Raw genomic sequence first — 10,145 nt, 5'->3', positions numbered from 1 at the left:
TTTCCACTTTTATGTCCAGGACCCTATCTTTATGATTTTTCTCCACCTTTGCAGGATTTTTCGGGCCTATCTAATCTAATCCTAATGCATGAACATAAATCTATAGCTACTACAATGCAAAACAAAGAAAAAACAATGACTAGCTACAAACAGATCAAAGAAATAACAGAAAATAAGTGCTCTAAAGAGCTCACAAAGTCCTAAATCTAATTAGCATCAACATGTATGCACAGTGTGTAAGGAAATGGATGTCCCAATGTCTATCCTAAAACTAGCTATCCTATGGCGCTCACTGATCCCCAACCACTCAACCACCTGAAAGCGTAAAAGCCCTGCTTCTACCTTTCCTAAACAATGATGTAATGGGATTACTACTACCGTGACAAGCGGACATAGACTCACTCTAATCTAGGACACCGTCCCGGCACCGGCACCGGCACCATTGTTACCGGCTCGCCACGATCGGACGAAGGAAGAATAGCTTGCACTAACACACAATATGTCAAATGCAGGGGAGGGACACGATTAGGGCATGGAGGCACATAGAGGATGTCAATCTCTATGGAATCTACGCTAAAATATGCAACACTCAAAGCTCTTCATGATAAGTACACACACACACCTCACTAATCACTAATCACGCTTAATGCAGCACTAAGCAAGATTAGGCATCGACACACACATACTCAAATCAATGATAAGGGCCCGTAGGATCCTTCACTAGACTCACAGGGACGCTAGGGCAATGCTTAAACAAGAAGTTTAACTAATTAGACACCACAATTAAGCTAATTGGGAGATTAATCCCTCTTCGCAAAGTAGTGGGAAATCACTAATTAAGCATTCTAATAGCTTAGCAAACCCTAACAACCATTCTTCCATCAACACAATGCTTAAAAACAACAAATTAAGCTCACACAATCAAGATTAAGCTTACTAATCATGAAAAAAAAGAGAGCTTAAATCGAACAAAATTGATTGCATTGCGTAGAGAAACACCTGTAGGATTGATTACAATGCGTGGAATGACAATGTCGATTACAAGGAGTGCTCAAAGAGCGCAGGAAGTTGCCTTCACAAAGAGGTTTTTAGCTCTGCACGTTTCTCACTTATCTTTAATAATAATAATGTTAACAAAAGTCACTTAAATACCTTAGTGCCCAAAAATGGTTGTGGGTTCAATTCCGATTTACAACTTGGAAGCATTAAGCCCCTTTGCACTCTATAGATTCTCATTTACATAGAAAAGGGTAAGTCTAGTGCACTAAATGTAAAAAATAAAATCTCAGGCTTCTGCAGCATCTTCAGTAAGCGCCTCGCGTCTTCAATCTGCACCTCGTTTCGCCAATCTGGGAACACACCACTTGGCCAATCTAGAACTTAATTGAGGGGTTCCAAATCCACCACTTTGTCATTCTAGACTTTGAGAGCTTAAAAACTATTTCTACATCTACCACTTGGCCATTCTAGAGTATACAAGAGAATTTCGAGATCCACCACTTGGCCAATGAAGAAATGAGGGCTTCAAGATCCACCACATGGCCATTTTAGAATTGGAGAGCCTGAAGTGGATTTTGAGATTCACCGCTTGTCCATTCTAGACCATAGAGGAGGATATACAAATCCACCACTTGGTCATTCTAGAACTTAATTAAGGGTTTCTGGATCCACCACTTGGCCATTCTAGACTTGAAGAGCTTAAAAAGTACTTTTACATCTACCACTTGCCCATTCTAGAGCATAAAAGAGAATTTCTAGATCCAGCACTTTGCCATTGAGGAATTGAGGGCTTCCAGATCCACCACATGGCCATTCTAGCTGAGGATAGAGGACAAGTCTCAAATCCACCACTTGGATATTTAAAAATTGAGGGCTTCCAAATCCACCATATAACCACTCTAGAATTGGAGAGCCTAAAGTGGATTTTCAAATCCACCGCTTGGTCATTCTAGACCTTATAGGAGCTTGTGACCATTCTAGAGAAAAAGAAAGATTTCCAGATCCACAACATGGCCTATCTAGAACTTAATTGAGGGGTCCCGAATCCACCACTTGGCCATTCTAGACTTGGAGAGTTTGAAAAAGATTTCTACATCTACCACTTGGCCATTCTAGAGTATACACAAGCAAATTTCTAGATCCACCATTTGGCCAATGAAGAATTGAGGGCTTCGAGATCCACCACATGGCCATTCTAGAATTGGAGAGCCTGAAGTGGATTTTGAGATCCATCACTTGGCCATTCTTTGCCATACAGGAGGATCTGTAGATCCACCACTTTACCATTCTAGACAATAGAGAAGAGTGTGTAGATCCAGCACTTGGCCATTCTAGGAAAAAAGAAACTTGGTCAATCTAGAACTTAATTGAAGGGGTTCTAGATCCACCACTTGACTATTCTAGACTTGAGACCTTGAAAAGGATTTCTACCCCTACCACTTCGCCATTCTAGAGCATACAAGAGAATTTCCAGATCCACCACTTGGCCATAGAAGAATTGAGGGCTTCCAAATTGACCACATGTCCATTCTAGAGGATAGAGGAGAATTTCCATATCCACCACTTGGTTATTGAAAAATTGAGGACTTCTAGATCCACCATATGGCCACTCTAGAATAGGAGAGCGTGAAGTGGATTTCAAGATCCACCACTTGGTCATTGTAGACCATACAAGAGCTTTGCCATTCTAGAGCAAAAGAAAGATTTCCAGATCCATGACTTGGTCAATCTCAAACTTAATTGAGGGGTCCCAGATCCACCACTTGGCCATTCTAGACTTCAACGGATTGAAAAGGATTTTTACATCTATCACATGGCCATTCTAGAGTATACAAGAGAATTTTGAGCACCACTTGGCCAATGAAGAATTGAGGGCTTTGAGATTCATAACATGGCCTAGAATTGAAGAAACTAAAGTGGATTTTGAGATCCACAACTTGGCCATTGTAAACCATAGAGGAGGAGATACAGTACTACCGCTTGGCCATTGTAAACCATAGAGGAGGAGATACAGTTCTACCGCTTGGCCATTCTAGAGCAAAAGGAAGATTTTTGGATCCACCACTTGGCCAATCTAGAACTTAATTGAGGAGTCCAAAATCTACCACTTATCTATTCTAGACTTGGAGAGCTTGAAAATGATTTTTACATCTACCACTAGGCCATTCTAGAGGAAACATGAGAATTTTAGATCCACCACTTGGCAAATGAATGATTTAGGACTTCCAAATCCAATACATGGCCATTCTAGAATTGGAGATCCTAAAGTGGATTTTGAGATCCACTACTTGGTCATTCTAAACTATTGAATAGGAGCTACACATCCACCACTTGGCCATTCTAGAGGAAAAGGAAGATTTTGAGATCCACCACTTGGTCAATTTACACCCAAATTGAGGGGTTACAAATCTAGCATATGGCCATTCTAGACTTGGAGAGCCTGAAAATGATTTTTATATCTACCACATGGACATTCTAGAGATAAGCAAATTTCCAAATCCACCACTTGGCCAATAAATAATTGAGGGTTTCTAGATCCACCACATGGCCATTCTAGAATTGGAGAGCCTAAAGTGGATCTTGAGATCCAGCACTTGGCTAATCTAGGACTTAATTGAGGGATCCCAAATCCACCACTTGTCTATTCTATACTTCGAGAGCTTGAAAAGGATTTCTACATCTACCATTAGGCCATTCTAGAGAAAACATGAGAATTTTATATCCACCACTTGGTAAATTAAGAATTTAGGACTTCCAAATCCACCACATGGCCATTCTAGAATTGGAGATCCTGAAGTGGATTTCGAGATCCACTACTTGGTCATTCTAAGCTGTTGGCCATTCTAGAGGAAAAGGAAGATTTTGAGATCCACCACTTGGTCAATTTAGACCCAAATTGAGGGGTTACAAATCTAGCATATGGCCTTTCTAGACTTGGAGAGATTGAAATGATTTTTATATCTACCATATGGGCATTCTAGAGTATACAAGAGCATTTCCAAATCCACCACTTTGCCAATAAAGAATTGAGGGCTTCTAAATCCACCACATGGCCATTCTAGAATTGGAGAGCCTAAAGTGGATATTAAGATCCACCACTTGGCCAATCGAGACCATAGAGGAGGACTTGCAGATCCAGAACTTGGCTATTATAGAGCAAAAAGGAGGATTTTGAGATCCACCACTTGGACAATCTAGAACTTAATTGAGGGATCCCAAATCCACCACTTGTTCATTCTATACTTGGATAGCTTGAAAAGGATTTCTACATCTACCACTTGGCCAATGAAGAATTGAGGGTGTCCAGATCCACCACATGGCCATTCTAGAATAGGAGAGCCTGAAGTGGATTTCAAGATCCACTACTTGGCCATTCTAGACCATTGAGGAGGAGATGCACGTCCACCGCTTGGCCATTCTAAAGCAAAAGGAAGATTTGGAGATCCACCACTTGGCCAGTATAGACCCCAATTGAGGAGCTATAGATCCAACACATGGCCATTCTAGACTTGGAGATCTTGAAAATGATTTCTACATCTACCACTTGGCAATATACATGAGAATTTTGAGATCCACCACTTGGCCAATGAAGAATTGAGGGCTTCCAGACCCACCACATGGCCATTCTAGAACTGGAGAGCTTGAAGTGTATTTCAAGATCCACCACTTGGCCAATCTAGACCATAGAGGAGAAGTAGATCCACCACTTGGCCATTCTAGAGCAAAAGGAAGATTTCCAATTCCACCACTTGGCCAATCTAGACCCCAATTTAGGGGTTCTAGATCCACCACTTGGCCATTCTAGATCATAGAGGAGAATTTTCATATCCACAACCTAGCCACATTGAAAATTTGAGGACTTCCAAATCCACCACATGGTCACTCTGGAATTGGAGGGCCTGATCCAGATCCACTACTTGGCCATTATACTTAACCATTCGAGAGAAAAATAAAGATTCCCACGTCCACCACTTGGATAATCTAGAACTTAATAGAGGGGTTCCACATCCACCACTTAGCCATTCTAGACTTAGCCACATCCACCACTTAGCCATTCTAGACTTGGAGAGCTTGAAAAGAATTTCTACATCTACCACTTGGTCATTCTAGAGCATACACAAAAATTTCTAGATCTACCACTTGGCCATTCAAGAATTGAGAGCTGCTAGATCCACCACATGGTCATTCTAGAGGATAGAGGAAAATTTCCAAATCCACCATTTGGACATTGAATAATTAAGGGCTTCTAGATCCACCACATGGGCACGGTAGAATTGGAGAGCCGTAGCTTTGGAGAGAGGTCGGTTTCTAGATCTTTCGACTAAGGTTTTTTGTTACAAGAATAAGAGGAGATCTCTTCATTTCAACAATGCAAGATTCCTCACTAGATGTATAGCCCCAGTCAGACAATTGTTTGAAAAGATTATGGAATTTATACATCATTGTTGAGAAAGGATGTATTAAGTTGTCAAGTTTTAATAAGTAGCTATCTTATTAGAACTGTTTTCTCCTGTTTGACAATGATTGAAGGGTTGTCTTAAGGAACAATATTCAGGGATTAATAAATAGCCCTGACGATATTGTTCTAAGGCTGGGTGGTCCCGATAAGTCAGGAAGCTTTCCATAAAATTCGGTGAGGTTTTTCTTTTTAATTGGGAACCAACTAAAAGTCTAACTTGGATAACGGCTATGCCTCTCTGAAACTATGGGGAAAAAAACATTATTCAAGGAGGGCGAACCGAGTAGATCAACGACTGTGCATCTGAAAGCTATGGGGAAAAAAGCGTTGGCTTACGAAGTTATGCCAGGCCCTACACTCCTGTTCCCAAATTTTTTGGCGGTTGAGTAATGGGAAATGGAACCCTTGAGTTTCCGGCTGCGAAGTAAAGCTAGACTATGCTGCTAATGGCTTGTATTCCATATTTCCGAATTGGGAATTGGATGTCGTCCATTGGATTACCAAGTAGCTAGTGACTCCTTGTACCTCTTTAGGGTGGGTTGCTAGGATCAACTTGGGAAAATGTTAGTACACTCAAGAAGCGGTTTCCTAATTTTGTTTTTGTGGATGAAAACTCTTCCAAAAGAGGGGAGTAATGTCAGGACAACGGTCCTGGGGAGCTCAATCATAATGGACAAAAAGCGGGCATGGCCTAGGCTAGGACATTACGGGGTTAAGGGGACAAGAGGAGCCAGGTGTTGAGTCAACGGCCACTACGACGGGGACGGTGGGCAGTCGGCCAGTAAGTGTGGACATGGGCTAGGTTTTTCATATAAAACCCAACAAGTACTTAGGGCTAGGTATATTCTTGTACGGTTGGGTGGTATCTAGAGCTCTCCTCCCTCATCTAAGTCGTGGCTATGGCCTCTCATGCATGCAAGGGCATTACACTATCGTAGTCGCATGCACACACATTGTGAGAAACTTTTGATGATGTGGAAGATAATAATAAACATAAATATAGCATAAATAATGAGGTTTATGAAGATATAGCATAGCTAAAAACATGTTTACATGACGTACATATGGCGTTGGAGTTTATGCGTGTCAAGATTATGTGCGACGGGCAGCTAGTATTGCTAGAAGTTGCCCGTATCAAAGTAGAAAGTGTCAAGATTATGTGCGACGGGCAGCTAGTATTGCTAGAAGGTGCTCGTATCAAAGTAGAAAGTGTGCGGACAAGTGAGAAAGATTGGAGGATGAAAATATGCTAAAAAATACCCAAAAAATACAGGTTTTGAGGGAAAAAAGTCGTGAGTTTGATGGTGTGAAGGGGGGAGAAGAAGAAAAAAGAAGACAGAGCCACATGCATAGCTAGATAGTGAAGGGTGGATGCTTGACAATGAAGCATAGAGTCTTTTGTTGGTGTATGAGGGTGATTTGTTGATTGCGATACGCCATGGAGAGCTAGGTGCAGACAATGTGTGGGTGAGTGAGAGTGAGAGAGATAGTGAGAGAGAGATAATAGTATGTACACAAAAAGATGAAATACTTGAAAATTGATTTGAAATGGTTACAAGGAGATGCTTATAAAGATGTGGTTTAGGATATGCAAGGAGATGATTGGGCCACCTAGGCACTTTATCTAGATATGCTTATAAGGGATGTTCCCGCCCATACATTGATTCCTAACAAACCACCCTTCAAGGCATGGGCAGATGTCAAAAATAAAAAACAGGTTCTTGGCCCTCAAAAGTTGTGTTCACTATGCCGAGACTCTCAAGCTGGGCCTAAAGTGGCATAAACTTTGAAGCACAAGAAAACTCGTTATTTTATGAACACACCCCCCTACACTCGAACCGGGATGGTGGAAGCTGAGATGAGGGCAACAAAATTACAAAAATAAACTGAAAGGGAAACATAGGTAGTCAAGTTTTGGAGTACTACTCCGGGCAGAGAACCCTTATTACAAATTAGGTAATACAAAGGATTTAAAAAGCCCATGAGTCATAAGGCTCATCATCAATGGCAAGCAAGGCCATTTCTGTAGGAGGTGAATCTTCGTCTTCATCGAGATTGTTGGTGACGAGGTTTGCAGACTCTAAATCATCAAGTCGTTTGAAGCACCGGTTTGCAGAATGACCTATCTTTTTGCAATATGTGCATCATAATGAAGATGAGGGTTTGGAGAGGGTTGCAGATGATGGCTTGTTGATTTTAGCGCTAGCTAGCATGACTTTATTTTCAAGAAGCATTGTTTGTGAGCGTCGACACTCATTGTCAAGAAGATGTGCAACCATTTCTTCATAGCTCATTTCTCGAGCCATGCGAAGTTGACCTAAGACTTCGGCATATTCGCTGTGATCCTCCACGCTATTAAGCAAGATAGCTTTCTTGTCGTTGTCGTCAAGAGGGCATTTGAGTGCCACGAGTTGTTGAATTAAGATGCTCATGGCATTTAAGTGCTCTTTAAGGGACAGGGAATTCGCGACATTCATTTTATAGAAGCATTGCTTGAGAAATAAAATTGAGTTGTTGAGATCTTTGCCAAAAAGATGAGTTAGATTTTGCCATATGACGTCAGCAGTTGATTCAAGATCAAGGTGATGAATGTAGTTATCTCCTAATCCAATACCAACAATAGCAAGGGCACAATCATTTTTATCACACCATGTGATTACAAGAGGAGATGATTCAGCGCCTTCAGGTTTGGGTTGGCAGCCTTTAACTAGCCTCCAAACATTGTATTGCATTAAAATAAGTTGAATTTTTGTTTGCCAATGTGTGAAGTTAATGCCGTCAAATTTTTCAATGTTAGCAAAGTTAAGAGGTGCGTGAATTATCCATGATTTGCACGTGAATGTACTCTTGTGTGGAATCACTTTTAAATGTGCGAGAGCATGCTTTTACTTTATGTGCAAGAGTGCATGTAAATGTGCTCTACTTATGGTACAACCCGCCCTTAGGGTGTGAGAGGAGATGTGGTGTGGGAACATGCCTTTAATGGAGAGGGGAGCTTGGAAAAGTTAATTGGACAACCCCCCTCAAAATTCACCCTTTTTTTGCTTATTCCCCAAGTTACCTCCTCACATTCTCTCGAATATTCTCTCTCTTCAGCTCTCTCCTTCTCTCTACTCTCTCACCTCACATGCCGGGATGTGTGTGCACGGAGATGTGCGCGGAGATGTTGGGGACTCGCCGGTCGTCACCCGAGTGCAGGTATAGCCACGGTGACGCCTTGCCCGCATCGCTGCTATTTGTCGCCGCTGCCGCCACGGTGACGCCTCGCCCGCGTGTTGCTGCTATTTGTCGCCGCCGCCACTGGCTGTGTCGCCTCGCCACCGCCGCCGACTGAGCCGCCTAGTTGGCCGGCTGGGCTATCATGGCCCAGCCACCAGTATGGGCTGAGCCACCCACCTTGGCCGCCTGTTTGTACCGCCCGTCTCGCTGTTACCACCTTAGGCACCCACCCCGGATGATGAGCGAGCTACGGCCGCCTGGATGGCTTGACCCGCACCCACCGAGCTATGGGCCTAGTGTGCAGGCATTGCTGCGTCCCGCGGCGAGTACGCGTCGTGCGAGCTGCTACCGACTGCGAGCATGGCCTGAGTGGTGATGAAGCTGGGTCAAGCAGGCACACGTCGTGAGCTGCCTGCTAGAGGGAATAGAGAAAGAAACTCTCACAACAAGGATACCAAACCACGAAGTGAGAGAGAGAGAGAGAGAGAGAAAGAGACAAAAGAGAGGGAGGGAGAGAGAGATTGAGGGAGTTGGACATGGTGAGAAAGATGCAGAGGATATAGGGAGGGCAATGTGGAGGAGAAAGGGAGAGCAAAGTGGAGAGAGAGTGTCCTGAGATAGGTAGGGAGTTGGAGATGGTGGAAGCAAGATACAGAGCATGCAATGCAACTCTGAGAAGGGAAGAGAAAGAGAGAGAAAGTGCAGAGAATGCAGATCTGAGAAGGAAAGAGAGAGAATGAGCGCATCTTAGTGAGAGAGTGTAAATCTACAACCACACTCTCATGAAAAGAGATATGGGTGAGGGAGAAGAGAGAGAGTGAGAAAAGCACATTTTAGAGAGAGAATATAGATGTAGAATGCAGATCTGAACTTTTTTGCAACATAGGAGTGGGAAAAGTGAGGTTGGATGAGTTATGATGAGAGAGAATGAAAGTGCTGGGGGGAAAGCACAAGAGGGAAAAAATCTAAATTCAAATTTTTGAAAAGAGATCCTTTTTTGGAGGGAGATAGTTACCATAGTAAAATATGAGAGCCACTTTTTAAAAAAATTAAAGAAAAAGTTTTTTTCTGGGTATCTTTTAGGCTAGAAACCCCACCACTCTAGCCTTGGTCAAAGCATGATTAGTATTTTAAGCATTTCCTTAAACTGCCAACAAATAAAGTGGCCCCTATAGACCCCATCCTTCCCTTAATGCATACTCCAGAAACAACACCCATTTGCACTTTGAATCCTAGTGCTAAGGGGGAAACTTATATATAATGTGTCTCATCAAAGCATCAATGCACTGGGAGAAACATCAATATACGTCAAACCTCCTTGCAGGAGAGTTTTCACAATAATGTCTAACAAGATGCACAACTTGCCCTTGCACAAGTAAATTTTTTTACACAAAACACTATGCTTATGGTGGATAGTGAGCATGGGAAAAGAGCTTGGAAAAAAATTGGTGAATTTGGCCCCGGGTTT

The 10,145-nt window shown here is 42.5% G+C and overlaps 1 pseudogene; it reads right to left on the bottom strand.

Annotated features, from left to right (window-relative positions):
• Positions 1-7,298: 7,298 nt before the first annotated feature.
• LOC147616116 (uncharacterized) lies at positions 7,299-8,280 on the bottom strand (annotated as a pseudogene).
• Positions 8,281-10,145: the final 1,865 nt, after the last annotated feature.

The sequence above is a fragment of the Cibotium barometz genome, chromosome 39 (assembly GCF_041138505.1).
Source record: "Cibotium barometz isolate CiBa-2024 chromosome 39, ASM4113850v1, whole genome shotgun sequence".
In the NCBI taxonomy this organism is placed as follows: Eukaryota; Viridiplantae; Streptophyta; class Polypodiopsida; order Cyatheales; family Cibotiaceae; genus Cibotium; species Cibotium barometz.
The sequence above is the reverse complement of the archived record's forward strand: the minus strand, read 5'-3'. Positions and strand labels throughout refer to the sequence as shown.